This window comes from Callorhinus ursinus, unplaced genomic scaffold, assembly GCF_003265705.2.
Source record: "Callorhinus ursinus isolate GAN/ISIS: 27379988/994484 unplaced genomic scaffold, GSC_fseal_2.0 scaffold58, whole genome shotgun sequence".
Lineage (NCBI taxonomy): Eukaryota > Metazoa > Chordata > Mammalia > Carnivora > Otariidae > Callorhinus > Callorhinus ursinus.
The window spans coordinates 304,439-319,682 of record NW_027397120.1 but is presented as its reverse complement, the minus strand read 5'-3'; the positions used below and the strand labels follow the sequence as shown (position 1 = coordinate 319,682).

The 15,244-nt window shown below is 51.3% G+C and overlaps 1 pseudogene; it reads left to right on the top strand.

Annotated features, from left to right (window-relative positions):
* Positions 1-9,907: 9,907 nt before the first annotated feature.
* LOC112830291 (olfactory receptor 287-like) lies at positions 9,908-10,819 on the top strand (annotated as a pseudogene).
* The last annotated feature ends 4,425 nt before the right edge of the window (positions 10,820-15,244 follow it).

The window sequence follows — 15,244 nt, the reverse complement described above, 5'->3', positions numbered from 1 at the left end:
ATTTCTCTCCTTCATTCTATTAGTATGATGTATTCTCTTCTATTGATTTTTGCGTGTTGGACCACACTTGTATTCTGGGGATAAATCCCACCGGTCATGTTGTATAACCCTTTTTAACATGCCAAGGATTTGGATTTCTAGTGTTTTTGTTGAGGATTTTTGCATCTATATTTGTAGATACTGGTATGTAGTTTTCTTGTGGTGTCTTTGTTTGGCCTTCTTATTAGGTAGTGCTGGCCTCACAGAATACATTAGCAAGGGTTCTTCTCTCTTCTATTTCTTGGAAGATTAGGCAAATCTGTTGATTCTTTAGTTGTTTGGTAGAATTAGTGAAACCATCTGGTCTTGGGCCTTTCTCTGCTGGAGGTTTTTGAGTACTTATCAGTTTCTTTACTTGATATAGGTCTTTTCAAATCTTTGTTTCTTCTTGAGTCAGTTTTGGTATTTGTGTGTCCAGGAATTTGTTCCTTCCATTAGGTTATCTAATTTGTTGTTGTTGCCTTGTTCATTGATTCTCTGGTAATCCTTATTTCTTTGAGGTCAGTGGAGATGTCCATTTCTGGCTAATGTGTATCTCTCCTTTTTTCTTACCAGTCTAGTGGGAGGTTTATCAATTTTGTTGATCTTCCCAAAGAATCAGTTTTTGGTTTTGTAGGTTCCATTTTTATATTCTGTATTTCATTTGTCTCTGCTCAAAATTTTCTTACTTCCTCCTTTCCACTGGCTTTGAGTTTAGTTTGCTCTTATTTTCCAAATTCCCAAAGGTATTTTTATTTTATTGGTTTGAGGTTTTTCTTCTTTTACAAATGTAGGTGTTTACACTTATGTTTCCCTGTATGCACACTGCTCTTTGTACATCCCCTAAGTTGGTATATTGTGTTTTCATTTTCAATGTCTTCCATCTTTCCTAAAACAATTGCATCTGAAGTTTGTTATTGTGCCTGGTTTGAGGCAGGCATTTATCTCATGTCATTTTCCCACGCTAAATGGTGCTTTCCTTCCCCAGGCATCTGCTGGGACCCCTCTGTCACACATCATAGAGTTTGCTGTGTTTCCCAGAGTTCTGTTTTAGAGATGGTGCTTGTGAGGATGTCCTTAAGAAATGGACTCTCATTACTCCCAGCACACCTTTAGTCACAAATTGTAATCAGTTTTTGTCTTTAGCTTTTTACTTCTTTGTAAAACTTGTGGTTTTTCCAGGCTGAGGCTTCTCAGTGGTATGGTTTCCCCATCTTCTCCATCCCTCAGAGCCCTGCCTAATCCCAGACTTTGTCTTTAATATACGGTGGTTCACAAAGAGGGGGACCTCCTCCTGCTGGCAACAGGGTATTCCTGTCCTTCTCTGCTGGGTGCTGGGGAGGGAGGCCCAGGACCTTCCAGCCTAGAAGACACCAGGTCTCCCAGCCATCACTCTGTCAACCACGTAGCATCTCAAGGGGACATCTTGGTGCAGGCAGTGGGAAGCCACAGGATGAGATTCTCAGGCAGGAGGTCTACAGAGACAGTGGGCTGGGCCAGAAGGGGCTTCTGTCAGCACCAGGCTCAGAAGCTGAGAAGGAAACTAGGTTTGAGGCAACCATGGTCCTGGTCCCTGGTGTGAGCCAGGTCACAGGATCCCAATCCTCAGTGGCTTGTGGGTGGGTCCTGAAGGTGGGGCTCTGAGGTGTCTGGTCAGCACTGGTCAGCAGAGCCACTGGCACCCTGGACAGTGTTGCCCCATACCACAGCTGCGACTTCTCCTCACAGGGCATTGGGGCTGCCAGGGCTGGCAAGAGTTGATTCTTTAAGGTGGGCACTCTGTTCTCTCTGTCACTCACCAACACTGACAGGTCTGATGCCGAGACTCGCTAGTACAGATATGGAAACATAGTCAGACACACACAGACATGTACACAACCATGGATGGGCTGGACCCAGGCACAGTTATGGATGGACAATCTCACAAACACCGACAGGTCTGCATCAGTTCACTATACATCACTTCACTTAAAATGAATTTCCCTAAAATCCAAATCAAAACCTCAATGAGATACCACCTCACACCAATCAGAATGGCTAAAATTAACAAGTCAGGAAATGACAGATGTTGGCAAGGATGCGGAGAAAGGGGAACCCTCCTACACTGTTGGTGGGAATGCAAGCTGGGCAGCCACTCTGGAAAACAGTATGGAGGTTCCTCAAAAAGTTGAAAATAGAGCTACCCTATGACCCAGCAATTGCACTACTGGGTATTTACCTCAAAAATACAAATGTAGGGACCCAAAGGGGTACGTGCACCCCAATGTGTATAGCAGCAATGTCCACAATATCCAAACTGTGGAAAGAGCCAAGATGTCCATCGACAGATGAATGGATAAAGAAGATGTGGTATATATACACAGTGGAATATTATGCAGCCATCAAAAGGAATGAGATCTTGCCATTTGCAACGACATGGATGGAACTGGAGGGTGTTATGCTGAGTGAAATAAGTCAATCGGAGAAAGACATGTATCATATGACCTCACCGATATGAGGAATTCTTTTTTTTTTTAAAGATTTGGTTGCTGGAGTAGGGGTGGGGTGGGAGGGATGGGGTGGCTGCGTGATAGATACTGGGGAGGGTATGTGCTATGGTGAGAGCTGGGAATTGTGCAAGACTGTTGAATCACAGATCTGTACCTCTGAAACAAATAATGCAATATATGTTAAGAAAAAAAAAAGAAGAAGAAGATAGCAGGAGGGGAAGCATGAAGGGGGGTAAATTGGAGGGGGAGATGAACCATGAGAGACGATGGACTCTGAAAAACAAACTGAAGGTTTAGAGGGGAGGGGGTGGGGGGATGGGCTAGCCTGGTGATGGGTATTAAAGAGGGCATATTCTGCGTGGAGCACTGGGTGTTATGCACAAACAATGAATCATGGAACACTACATCACAAACTATGGTGATTAACATAACAATAAAAATAAAAAAATTAAAAAAAAGGTAAAAAAAAATGAATTTCCCTATAGGGGAGCCTGGGTGGCTCAGTGGGCTAAGTGTCTGACTTGATTTCAGCTCAGGTCATGATCTCAAGGTCGTGAAATCCAGCCCTGCATTGGGCTCTGTGCTCAGCGTGGAGCCTGCTTGAGATTCTGTCTCTCCCTCTGCTCTTCCCCCAGCTCTCACACTCTCTTTCTCTGGGAAAAAAAAAAAAAGAAAAAGGAATTTCCCTATAACAAACTAAAGCTGAAACACATACATACACAAACACTCTCATCTAAATTATATTTGTCCAAACAAGATTAATACCAATTATTCTAGTGACCAACGTACCCCATGAGTGATAACCTAGGAATGATATTGCCACAAGTTATGGTATCATTTCAGTGCACATGGAGTTTTAGCAATTATATTGTTTTCCCCCTATTTTGCCTACATCAGGGAATCTTAAGGATTAGTCTATTTACATTTGCCTAAAGTGCATATATCTAGTGAATATGTCCCAAAGTAAAAGCCAGTGGTATTTCTGGCACCTTATTAGTCGTTATTCCCCAGTTTGTCTACTCTTTGTCTATTCTTGGGTATTTCAAGGATTTGGCTTCTGATCTCTGTACTGCTAATCGGTGGCTGCTGTGTTCACAGTACAGACACATAGCCCATCACCTCTCTCCCTGTTCTGCTGCATCTTACTTTGCCTTTCTGATGCATACCCTGGACCTGCTCCGCACACACCCGGTACTTAGTCCTTCTGGAAAGGATTGTGGATTTGACAGAACAAAAGTGTGTGGTCTTCACCAGTCCCCTTTATCAAGATGTCAAAATTGGAAGGAAATACCGTGTTGCAGAGTTTTCAAAGGGCAAGAGGTGGTATCATTATTCTGACCCCGCCAAATCCCATGTCTTATGTGGCTTCCCAAGGGGACATGTACACTGTTTGCAGGCAGACAAACTGGAGGCAGCCCAAACATCCACCATGGGATCCAGGTGGTGATCTTGGTGCAGCGCATGTGGGTGGAGGGAGTCAGGGCGCAGGACCTTAAAAATGTGTCTGGGCAGGAAACTTATTTCCAAACTTTTGGCATTTCTGACAACTCTCAGAGAATTGAGCCACAGAGCACAGACTGTCTCAGGAATCGGCAATTCAGAAGACAGCCACCAGGCTGGCCCTCCTCCCCACGGGGCATGGTGCAGGGGGATTTCCGCCTACTTCCCATCTGTGGTCTGCAGGAAAGTACACCCCCTCCCTAGAATATATCCATGTCATGGTCCTTGGGACTGGTAAAAATGCTATGTTCCATGGCACAGGGGATTTACGTTGCCAGTGGTTGCTAAAGCAGGGGGACTATCTAGACTACCCAAGCGGGTCCAGTGTCATCATGGGGTCTTCAGAGGTGGGAGAGGAAAGCTGGCAGGTCCGTCAGAGCAGATGTGACCACAGAGCAGTGTTCTGCAGGTGCTGCACGGCTGGCTTTGGAGATGGAGGAAGGGCCCATGGGCCATGGACGGCAGGTGCCTCTAGAGACACCTCTAGAGATAGGCAAGAAAACAGATTCTTCCTGGAGCCTCCAGAAGGAGCCAGTCCTGCCACAACTTGCCTTTAGTTCAGAGGGTCCGATATCAAGCTTCTAAGCCACATGTAAGGTAATAAATTTGTGTTGATCTAAGTCACCCACTAAGTTTGTGGTAATTTGTTCCAGCAACCACAGCAAACTTGTACAGTGCGTGCCATCCTGCTGCTCAACTCAGGACCTGCTGTGGCCCCTTGCAGTCAGGGGGCAGGCGGGGCGTGGGGGAAGATGGTGGGGGCAGTGGGAGCCACCGTCCTCCAGACGGTCCCGGTGCTCCCACGGCCGCGTCTGGCCTGGTGGGGCTTCCACCTCCCCTCCCTGCTGAACCTGGGGCCGCAGATCCCTGGGCAGCCACCCTCCCTTTCCTGACCCAGAGGCCACTCAGGGACCCTCAGGAGGAGGCACAGCCTCCACAAGCCCCCACTCCAGGACCCAGGACTCCCATGCAGCTCTTGGCTTGAAAGAAGCACTTATAGGCCGACCCCTCCCTCTTAAAAAAATGTCTGCACAAATTCTTCCCTTTACTGACCCCGCCGCTGGGTGGGAGGCTGGTTAGCAGACTGGGTTCTCCGCACCATCTGGAAATCTGCATTCATTCTGGTGCCTCAGTCTTGTATCTGATTTCTGTCACCTTAGTGTCTCAGTTGGAATAGAGTCAGGACAAGCCCCATTTTAATGCCATGTTCATGTTTTCATTCTGCAAGAGCACTGATATCTATTATTGCAGGCCGCAGAATAAAACCCCTTCTCCTCACGAGCCCTCAGCATCCTACTGTGTGCCATCGCATTTGATTCTGGGCGGAAGAAGCTGGAGGAGACCACTGTCCCTTCATGGAGAAAGGGGTCTGAGAGAGGGTCTGGGTCTGCCTTTCTGGGCATAGCCCCTGGACCTTGTCACCTCTTGAGTGGTCTTGTCAGTGGGGAGTTATAGATTTGAACTGCCATTCCTCTATTGTAAGGAAATTGCCAGAAATGTGAAAAAAGCTTTGGGTCAGTGTAGGTCTGTAGGAGGGACTAGAGGACCTGCTCTTCCTGCACAAGCTTGTGGGAGCCTGGGGTGTGGTCTGAGCCAGGGGGCAGGTCTTATGTGGGAGGGAGGCCTTCAGAGGTGATGGTGATGTTCGGTGACCATTGCACGGGTGTATACATACCTTCAAACTCATCAAGATGTATACTTTAAGTATGTGCTTTTTGGTATGTCAATCTTACCTTAATAATGAAAAAGGAACAGGAGCTCACAAGTGTGTCCCCGTCCATGCCAGGGAGTAACATAACCCCAAAGAGTGGAAGACACAGCAAATCTCCAAACTCATCTATGCTTTGACAATCTTCCTTCTGTTCTATATCTTCCAAATTCCCAGGGTGTTATTATATTTGGAAAGATAGTGTTTATGGAATCAAACAGACGCGCTCCGTGTTTTCCCAGACCAGTGGCAGCTCCTGATTTGGGAGTTAATTGACAATGCAATGCTCCTGCCTCAGGGGAGACCCTCCACCTTTTAATGAGCTCCCTATTAAGGGCAGCTCAGACATGTGTGGCAGTGGCCCCAAGGTGGTGCTGGAGCCCGAGGGCAGGTAACACGGGATGCCGGAGCAGGCCAGCTGGGGTCAGCACACTGTGTGGTGCCAAGGTGCCCCTTGTCCCCGGGGCCGATGCTGACGGGGGAAACAGGCTGAGGCTTGTGGGGAGCACACTCCCTCCCCCTCCCAGGATGCCAGCCCTGGGGGGCTGAGTCCCTGCCACTGAGGCCAGGCCCTGAGTGACCACCCGCACACAGCCTGGCCCTGGCGATGAGCTCAATTCCACAACCCCGGATGCGCCCACAGGCCTTGAGGACCCCGAGGTAGATGCCAGCAGAGTCCAGAAGTTAGGCTTTTGCTCACAGCCACCTTGCCGACAGCTGTCACAGCTCCCTCCTGTCCTCACTGGCGGGGGCAGCAAACAGCCCCAGCTTGGCTCTTGCCAAGGCAACTATTTCCAGAACGCTTGGCGGGGGCAGGGAGTAGGGCAGCCTGCACTTTGCCTATCAACCTGTGGAAAACCCCCTGTTTACAGAGGGGGAAACCGAGGCACTGTTTACAGATGGGGAAAGCACAGATCACCTGCCAAGAATACCCAGTGTGCAGCCAGAACCTGTCCTGGGGTGTTGGGGCCACCGCTGCCCCCAGGTGCACTCGCAGGGTGGGCACTCTGGAGACAGGCCTGTTGTAGGGCTGGGCCCTGGGGAAGATACACTCGAGCTGTACATGAGAAAGAGGTGCCAGGCATAGGCTAAGGGCAAGAGGACCTGCTTGGGGGGCTGGTCACTGCCCAGGACCACCCTTGGGGCCCTCAGCAGCCCCAGTCTCATGCCAGTTGCATAGTTAACAAGAGGGTCCTTGCAGGCGTGAGCTCGAGGGAGGCTGGGTGAGGGTAGAAGTAACCTGAGTGTCAGAGGGTTGTCCACTGGGCAGAGGGCTCACCCTCTACTCTCCCCATTGGGTGGGCAGGCGGGGCGGGGGCTCTCCAAGCTGGTGGATCCTCCTCGCTGCCCTGTACCAGATGCATCTGCTGCCTGGATTGTGAGCCTGAGTGCCAGGGGCTGCATGTCAGCTGATGGCCAGCAGGGCTTGGACTCACTGTCCCAGAAGAGAGGAGGTGGAGGGTACTGCATGGTCACAGTTCGAGGCAAGGATGGCAGCTGGAGGAGCAGGACAGCAGCAGAGGTGCCTCCTTCCCATGTCAGGGGGGTTGGGGCAGCCTCCACGCCTGTGCCCTGGGGTCTGTGCTGGGCTGGCCAGTGCCGACCACTCTCAATGACCAGAGTCAGGGTCACCTGGGCAGAGCAGTCTTGCACACTTGGGGCCCCACAGTGGGCTGGGGGACTGCACTCAGGTCTGGTGTTGATGGATGGCCAGGCTGTCTTTCTGGGCCAGCCAAAACCTGCCTCCTGACCAGTGCCACGGACATGCTGGAGCTGCATGAGGGTTTCAGCAGGGCCCCAGCAGCTCATGGCCCCCACCCTTGTTCTCACTAAGTCTCCAGGAGTTAGGCAGTGGAAAGCAAGTGGCTCAGCCCACAAGAGACCCTCACTGGCAAGACAGAGGGTCAGACGGCCACAGGCGGTGCCCCCACCCAGGGACACAGTCCTGCCTGGAGGGTCCTTGGGGTCATCCCATGCTCACCCTCCTGGTCTCTGGACTGCTTCAGGGGGGCATCCTGGAACCTGCTCAGACCCCTTGGGTGAGTGACCCTAACCATGCTATGTCTCCATAAGCTGCCCTGGGCAAGTGGATTCTCCTGAGACAGGTTGATTCCTCCAACCCTGCTGTCCCTCATGAGGAGTCAGATCCCCTGGGCGGCCCCCAAGATGGACTCATGATGGGACCCCTGGCAAGATGTGCAGGATTTCATGCGATCTGGGTGGCCCTCACCCTGCACAGCTGTGAGGGTCTGATGGTCCTCCACACATGGCATGGGGGAAGCAGGCCAGCCATCCTCAGCTCTAGGTACACGGCAAGAATGGGGAATTCGGGACTGGAGAACTGCGACAAACCTGGATAGGGCAGGACTTGCTGAGGCCTCTATTTAGTCTTTGTAACAGTCATCTTCAACAGTGAAAATGGTTTTCTAAATGAGGCTCGTCCTGGAGTCAAGGCTAAGAAAAACAGCTCCAGTTCCCTGGGTCAGGACCCAACACCCCAGGCAGGGTGCTAGGCTTGCAGGGGCCAGTGCTCATGAGCAGGGCAGTGGACTCAGGTCCTGGTGCAGCCTGGGCAGTGGTCTGTGTCCTGCTGAATTCTGGAGGTGGCAGCTGAAAAGCACTCTGGTCCCCAGGAAACGGAGTCATGGGGGCCTGCTGAAAGGACTGCTTCTTCCAGGACATGGCCCCCACTGGTCCCACTCCTGGAACCTGGGGACAGGCAGGGGACTGCTGTGTCGGCACTGCTGGGGGTTTGCTTTTGCCTGAATGCTCACTGCATGGCACATGGCCACAAAAGACAGGGGCTCACGGCCAGAGCAGGTGTGGCTACAGTATGGCTTATTTTGTTACTGACGGGCACTGTTAAGGATAGCTTTGTGCACTGTGGGTCTGGGGAGGGGACGCAACCAAGGGACACCCAGCCCATCAGGAACCAGGGTGAGTGTTCCAGGGCCTGGTTCAGGTGGTGAGTGTGCACACACATGTGAGCCCAGGGCCCACGTATGTATGTTGTGTGTGCGACTCTGTGTGTGTGTGTGTGTGTGTGTGTGTGTGTGTGTGATGTGTGCCCCTGTGCGTGGCAGGGGGGAGGACGGGCTCAGGCAGAGAAGTGCACATGGCTGCCGTGGCTCCTGAGGGCAATCCTCCTGGAGTGGGTCCAGCATCTGGACACTGGGAGAAGCGTTGACCAGTTGGGCCCCTCCTGCCTTGCTGCCGGCTCTGGGCTCCACACTCGTGAGGTCACTGCTGGCCTCTGGCCAGCTACCCCCTTGGACACACATCAGGTGCCTGTTGGCCCAGGGCAGCCAGCTGGCAGGGTTCAGCCCTGGGGAGGGGCTGGGCACTAAGGAACCGAGCTCAGCTCGAATTAAACCCCCTCCTCATGGTGCCACAGCCCCTCCCCCTCCCCCGCAGACAGCCACCTTCCGGCACCCCCTCCCCTCCAGCAGGTCCCCCTCAACAGTGCAACCCTCAGCTTCCAGACAGGAGGGGGCGCTGGTGATACAACTGTTTGCAATTTCACACTTCAAGGCCCCCCTGTCTGCCCAGTTTCCAGCTAACAAATAATCCAAGGTGACAGCCCCAGGCAAGAAGAGCAGGGCCCCCTATGGGCTTCCTCTGACAGTTGTGTTGGGGGTGTGGCGGGGGGGCGGGATTTACTGGGCACATAGGTAAGAATGTTTCACTAGGAATCAATGTGGTTTGTTGGATGAAAATGCTAAAAATTGGGCCATACATAATTTCATTTGTGAAAACTTGACAATTCTTGTTCTTTCCCAGTCTTCTTGAGTCTAGAGTAAGGACCACCCCTCAGGTGACTAGGAGTCTCAAATAAAGACCACCTCCCCCCCAAATGGCAAGGAGTCTAGAATAAGGACCGGCCCCCCCCCAGCCCCAGGTGAGAAAGAGTCTAGAAGGAGGAGATGTTCCCCCCGCCCCAGGTGGCAAGCAATTGATAACCTAGGTCCAGTCTCCTTCGGAGCGACTTCCCGAGGAGGGCAATGTCCATGGTCCACTCGCTGGCTCCCACAGGGACTCTAGGCCTGGCTGGAGTCCTGGGATACAGACAAGGTGAGTAGACCCCAAAGAGGGGGTCCAGGGCCATCCCCTCTGTTTCTGGGTCTCCAGTGGGCACTTGGGGTGGGAGGTCCCTCTTACTGGCCTGCAGTGGTCTGTGTCCCAACAGAGCTTCATGGCCTGGGGCGGCAGCCAGAACCTCTCCGCGCAGGGGCCGTTCATCCTGCTGGGCTTCCCCGGCGCAGGGCCTGCACGTGGGGCTCTTCCTCCTCTTCCTGGTCATGCACGTGCTCACGATGGCCGGCAACCTGGCCACCATCTCCCTGGTCGGGGCGCACCGGCCCCTGCAGACGCCCATGTACTTCTTCCTCTGCAACCTCTCCTTCCTGGAGATCTGGTTCACTGCGGCCTGCGTGCCCAAGACCCTGGCCACGTTCGCCTCGCGCAGCGGGCCATCTCCTTCGCCGGCTGCGCGCGCAGATGTCCTTCGTCTTCTCGCTGGGCTGCACCGGCCGCCGTGGCTTACGACCGCCACCCGGCCATCTGCCTGCCGCGGTGCTACAGCAGCGTCATGACTCCTGGCCTCTCTGCCCGCCTGGCTCTGGGCTCCTGGCTGTGTGGCTTCTCCGCCGTCACTGTGCCGGCCGCCCTCTCCGCCCGTCTCTCCTTCTGCGGCTCCCGCGTCATCAACCACTTCTGGGAGATCGCGCCCTGGATCGTGCTGTCCTGCAGCGACACGCAGGCCGCGGAGCTGGCGTCCTTTGGCGTCCTTCTGCGTCATCCTGGGCTCCTGCTTCATCACGCTGGTCTCCTACGCCTGCATCATCGTCACCATAGTCAGGATCCCCTCCGTCGCTGGTCGGCACAGAGCCTTCTCCACCTGTTCCTCCCAGCTCACGGTGGTCCTCATCTGGTATGGCTCCATCATCTTCCTGCTCCTGAGGACCTCAGTGGAGAGCTCGCTGGACCTGACCAAGGCCGTCACAGTGCTTAACACTGTTGTCACCCCGTGCTGAATCCCTTCATATACACCCTGAGGGACAAGGACATCAAGGAGGCTCTGTGGAGGTGGGTGCAGGGGATGTGAGCCCCTCGGAGACCACCCAGCAAGACTGGGACATCTGACTGTCCCCTCTGTGGGAGCCAGTTCTCAGCATCATTCTCTCTGCATGGGCTGAAAACAGCACCCTGATATCGCTGCATGGTCTGGGGCTCTTGGGTAGCAGGGGGCTTTGGGCTGGGTGCTTGGCAGTGTGGAGGAGCCCCCCCACCCCATCCTGGCCTCAGGGAGTTTCCACCTGTCTCACAGGCCTGGCCTAGGGTGCTCAGCCCCTGGAGTTCCAAACCCAGATTCTGGAAGAGAAATGGGTCCCTAAGAAGCACTATATGTACTTGCAGATACTCGTCGCCCACCAAGTACTGGGCACTGGACCAGCCTGTGAGCCCCCAACCTGGTCTGGGTCTTGGGGGGCCGATAGCTGTCTTGTTAGTGAGGGGTGGGCTGTCTGCCCTTGGGATTTTCCCCCACCGCCAACACCTGTGTTCTCTTGTGTCTTCCCTCATTGGTGGCAGGGGGAGGTTGACCATGAAGGAGAGAACTCAGAGAAATGTGTGTGCAGACCTTGCTGGGGAAGCCTGGCAGCCTTTGAGGGCCATGTGGAGTCAGTGTGTGGGTTTGCCTCCTAGCATGTCCACTAGGACTCACCTCCTTCTGGGGTCTGCACTGTGGGATGTACAGGTGTCACAGGGAAGGGGGCTTGGTTCAGCCTCTGAGTGAATCAGTCATGTGAGGTCCTCCAAGTCCAGAACTTCTGTGAGAGACCTGGTCTGGTCCCAGAGCCCATCATTGCATGGGCTCCAGGCCTCTGCCAGCATGGCTTGGGCAAGTCATGTAACTACTCTGAACCTCTGCGTCTTCATCTACAAATGGAGACCGTGAATGTGTGGTCTCATGGAGCCCTAAGGAGTATTAAATGAGTCGGTGTGTTCAAAGTGCTAAGCACAGGGTCTGGTGGGAGCAAGTGCTCAGGAGATGCTGTTGTTGCCACTGTCCCCACATGCAGCGGGCACAGTGGTCCCTCTCTTTCCACCTCACACCAGGGCAGAACTGACAGGCGCCACGCCCAGGGGGTTCTGGTGAGTGCTCATAAGTAACCAAGCGCCCACAACAGAGCTGTGCCTACAGGTGCTGGTCAACACCTGCCCAGTGGGCTGAGGAACCGTCTCCCTCCAGTGGGAATTTGGGGTTCCCAGAGCCCCCCCTTGGCCCAGGGCCAGAGCAAAAGTATACTCTCTCTCTGACTTGTACACTCAGTCATCTGTAGCTAATGATGCTTGTGAAGTCTTTGTGCTTTTGTGAAGTTATTTTCTAGATAATGAATTAAAGAGTGTCCACATAAAATCTGCTCATGTCTTTGCTAGAGGGGTGAGGAAAATTAGAAATACTTCACGTCATTATGGCGAGTCACACTGGAGCTCACAGCGCTGTAGACCCCTGATTATCACCTGCAGGGGGAGACCGGCCAGGGGCAGGGCAGGGAGGGAGGCGAAGGTCCTGTAACTTTGTATTTTCTGTGACATTAGGGGCCCAGAGACACTGAATGACCCCTCAAGGCTACACAGATGAGGATCAACACAGCCAGAAACTACTGCAGGCCACCAGCCACTCACTCGGAAGGGGCCTTTCTGTCTCATCCACCCTTCACTGTAGACTCCTCTTCTTGGAGACGTGGCCATTGCTGTGGGTGACCGTGAGGGGCGCCAGTGGGGGAATCCACCAAAGCTCTTCTGCTTCCTGCCTCTCTGTGGGCCCTGCCCCCCATCCCCACCCTCTGGCGCTGTGGGCTCAGCTAATCATTCCTGGAGGCTCCTCTGCTCAGGGAGGTGGAATCTGGCCCTTGCTTGTCCCCACCTTAGCCCAGGTTAGGGCCCCCGGCAGTGGCAGGTGCCCAGCCCTCAGTGTGGCTGCAGTCAGAGGTCGTTGCCCATGTAGACTGGACCCGACCAAGCCACTTACAAATGCTCCTTGTCCCTGCACCCATCAAGGATTTTCCCAGGTAAAGGACTGAGAGCAGGAGGGGGCCACAGCTCAGTTCCCTCCCTGTGGTACCTGGAGAAACAACAGGCGCGCTCTGGGCGCGTTTGCTTTTGCGCATGTTTTTGATGTAGTGCTCAATGATTCGTTAGTTGCATATAACACCCAGTGCTCATCACAACACATTCCCTCCTTAATACCCATCACCCAGCTACCCCATCCCCCCACAGCCCTCCCTTCTCTAACCCTCTGTTTGGTTCCCAGAGTCCAGAGTCTCTCATGGTTTGTCTCCCTCTCTCATTTCTTCCCATTCAGCTTTCTCCCCATCCCCCGTGGTCCTCCGTGCTGTTCCTTATGTTCCACATATGAGTGACACCATATGATAATTGTCTGTCTTTGCTTGACTTATTTTACTTAGCATAATCCCCTCCAGTTCCATCCATGTTGAGGCAAATGGTAGGCATTCATCCTTTCTGATGGCTGAGTAATCCACTGTATAAATGAACCACATCTTCTTTATCCATTCGTCTGTTGAAGGGCATCTCGGCTCTTTCCACAGTTTGGCTGTTGTGGACATTGCTGCTATGAACACTGGGGTACATATGGCCCTTCTTTTCTCTACATCTGTGTCCTTGGGGTAAATATCCAGTGGTGCAATTGCTGGGTCATAGGGTAGCTCTATTTTTAACGTCTTAAAAAAAAAATAAGGGAAATTTTTTAAAGGATTTTTAAAATAATAGACTTTAAGAGCACTTTTATGTTTATAGAAAAATTGAGCAGAAAGTACAGTTCCCATATACCCCTCCCCCCAGTTTTTCCTTATTAACATCTTGCATTAGTGTAGAGTACATTTGTTATAATTGATGAACCAATGTTAATACATTATTATTAACTAAAGTCCATAATTTGCATCAGGGTTCACTCTGAGTTGTATACATTCTGTGGGTCTTGACAAATGCATATGTAATGTACCCACCATTACAGTATTATACAGAATAGTTTTACTGCCCTAAAAACCCTCTGTGTTCCATGTGTTTGTCCCTCCTCCTTTCCTTCCAGAACCCCTGGCAACGTCTGATCTTTTTACTTTCTCTATAGTTATATAGATTCCACATAATTGGAATTGTACAGTATGGACTGTTTCCAGATTGACTTTTTTCCCTCAGCAACATGCATGTAAACTTCCTCCAGGTCTTTTTGTGTGACTTGATAGCCCATTTCTTTTTTATTACTGAATAATATTCCATTGTCTGGATGGACCGCCGTTTATTTACCTGTTCATCTATTGAAGAACATCTTGGCTGCTTCCAGATTTTGGCAATTACGAATAAAGCTGTTATAAACATTCAAATGTAGATTTTTGTGTATATATGTTTTCAACTTACTTGGGTAAATACCTAGGAGTGTGATTGCTGGATAGTAAGGTAAGACCATGTTTAATAATGTAAGAGACTAGCCAACTGTTTTCCAAAGTGGCTGCACCATTTTGCATTCCTTCCAGCAATGACTGAGAGTTCCTGCTGGTCTGCATCTTTCCCAGCATTTGGTGTTGTCAGTGTTTTAGATTTTAGTCATTCTACCGGATGCATAGTGGTATCTCATGGTTTTAATTTGCAATCCTTAATAAGCATTTTTTTCCCTAATAAGCATTTCATTTTATTTTTCATAAAATAAGCTTATTTTATCTGTACTTCTTTGGTGGGGTGTCTGCTCATTTTTAAATTGGGTTCTCTGTTTTCTTATTGTCTTTTTTGTTTTTTTTAATAGCCAATTTATTTGTTTATTTTTATTTATAATTTTTTTATTATGGTCAGTTAGCCACTATATAGTATTTTGATGTAGTGTTCAATGACTCATTAGTTGCATATAACACCTAGTGTTCATCACAACAGGTGCCCTCCTTAATGCCCATCACCTGGCTACCCCATCATCCCACCCCCTCCCTTCTGAAACCCTCAGATTGTTTCTTGGAGTCCAGAGTCTCTCATGGTTCATCTTCCTCTCTGATTTCTCCCCCTTCAGTTTTCCCTCCCTTGCACTATGGTCCTCCGTGCTGTTCCTTATGTTCCTCATATGAGTGAAACCATATGATAATTGTCTTTCTCTGCTTCATTTATTTCACTTAGCATAATCCCCTCCAGTTCCATCCATGTCAATGCAAATGGCAAGATCTCATTCCTTTTGATGGCTGCGTAATATTCCATTGTATATATGGACCACATCTTCTTTATCCATTCGTCTGTTGAAGGACATCTCAGCTCCTTCCATAGTTTGGCTATTGTGGACATTGCTGCTATGAACACTGGGGGGAAGGTGCCCCTTCTTTTCACTACATCTGTATCTTTGGGGTAAATACCCAGTAGTGCAATTGCTGGGTAGAAGTGTAGTTCTATTTTTAATGTCTTGAGGAACCTCCATACTGTTTTCCAGAGTGGCTGCACCAGCTTGCATTCCCACCAACAGTGTAAGAGGGGTCCC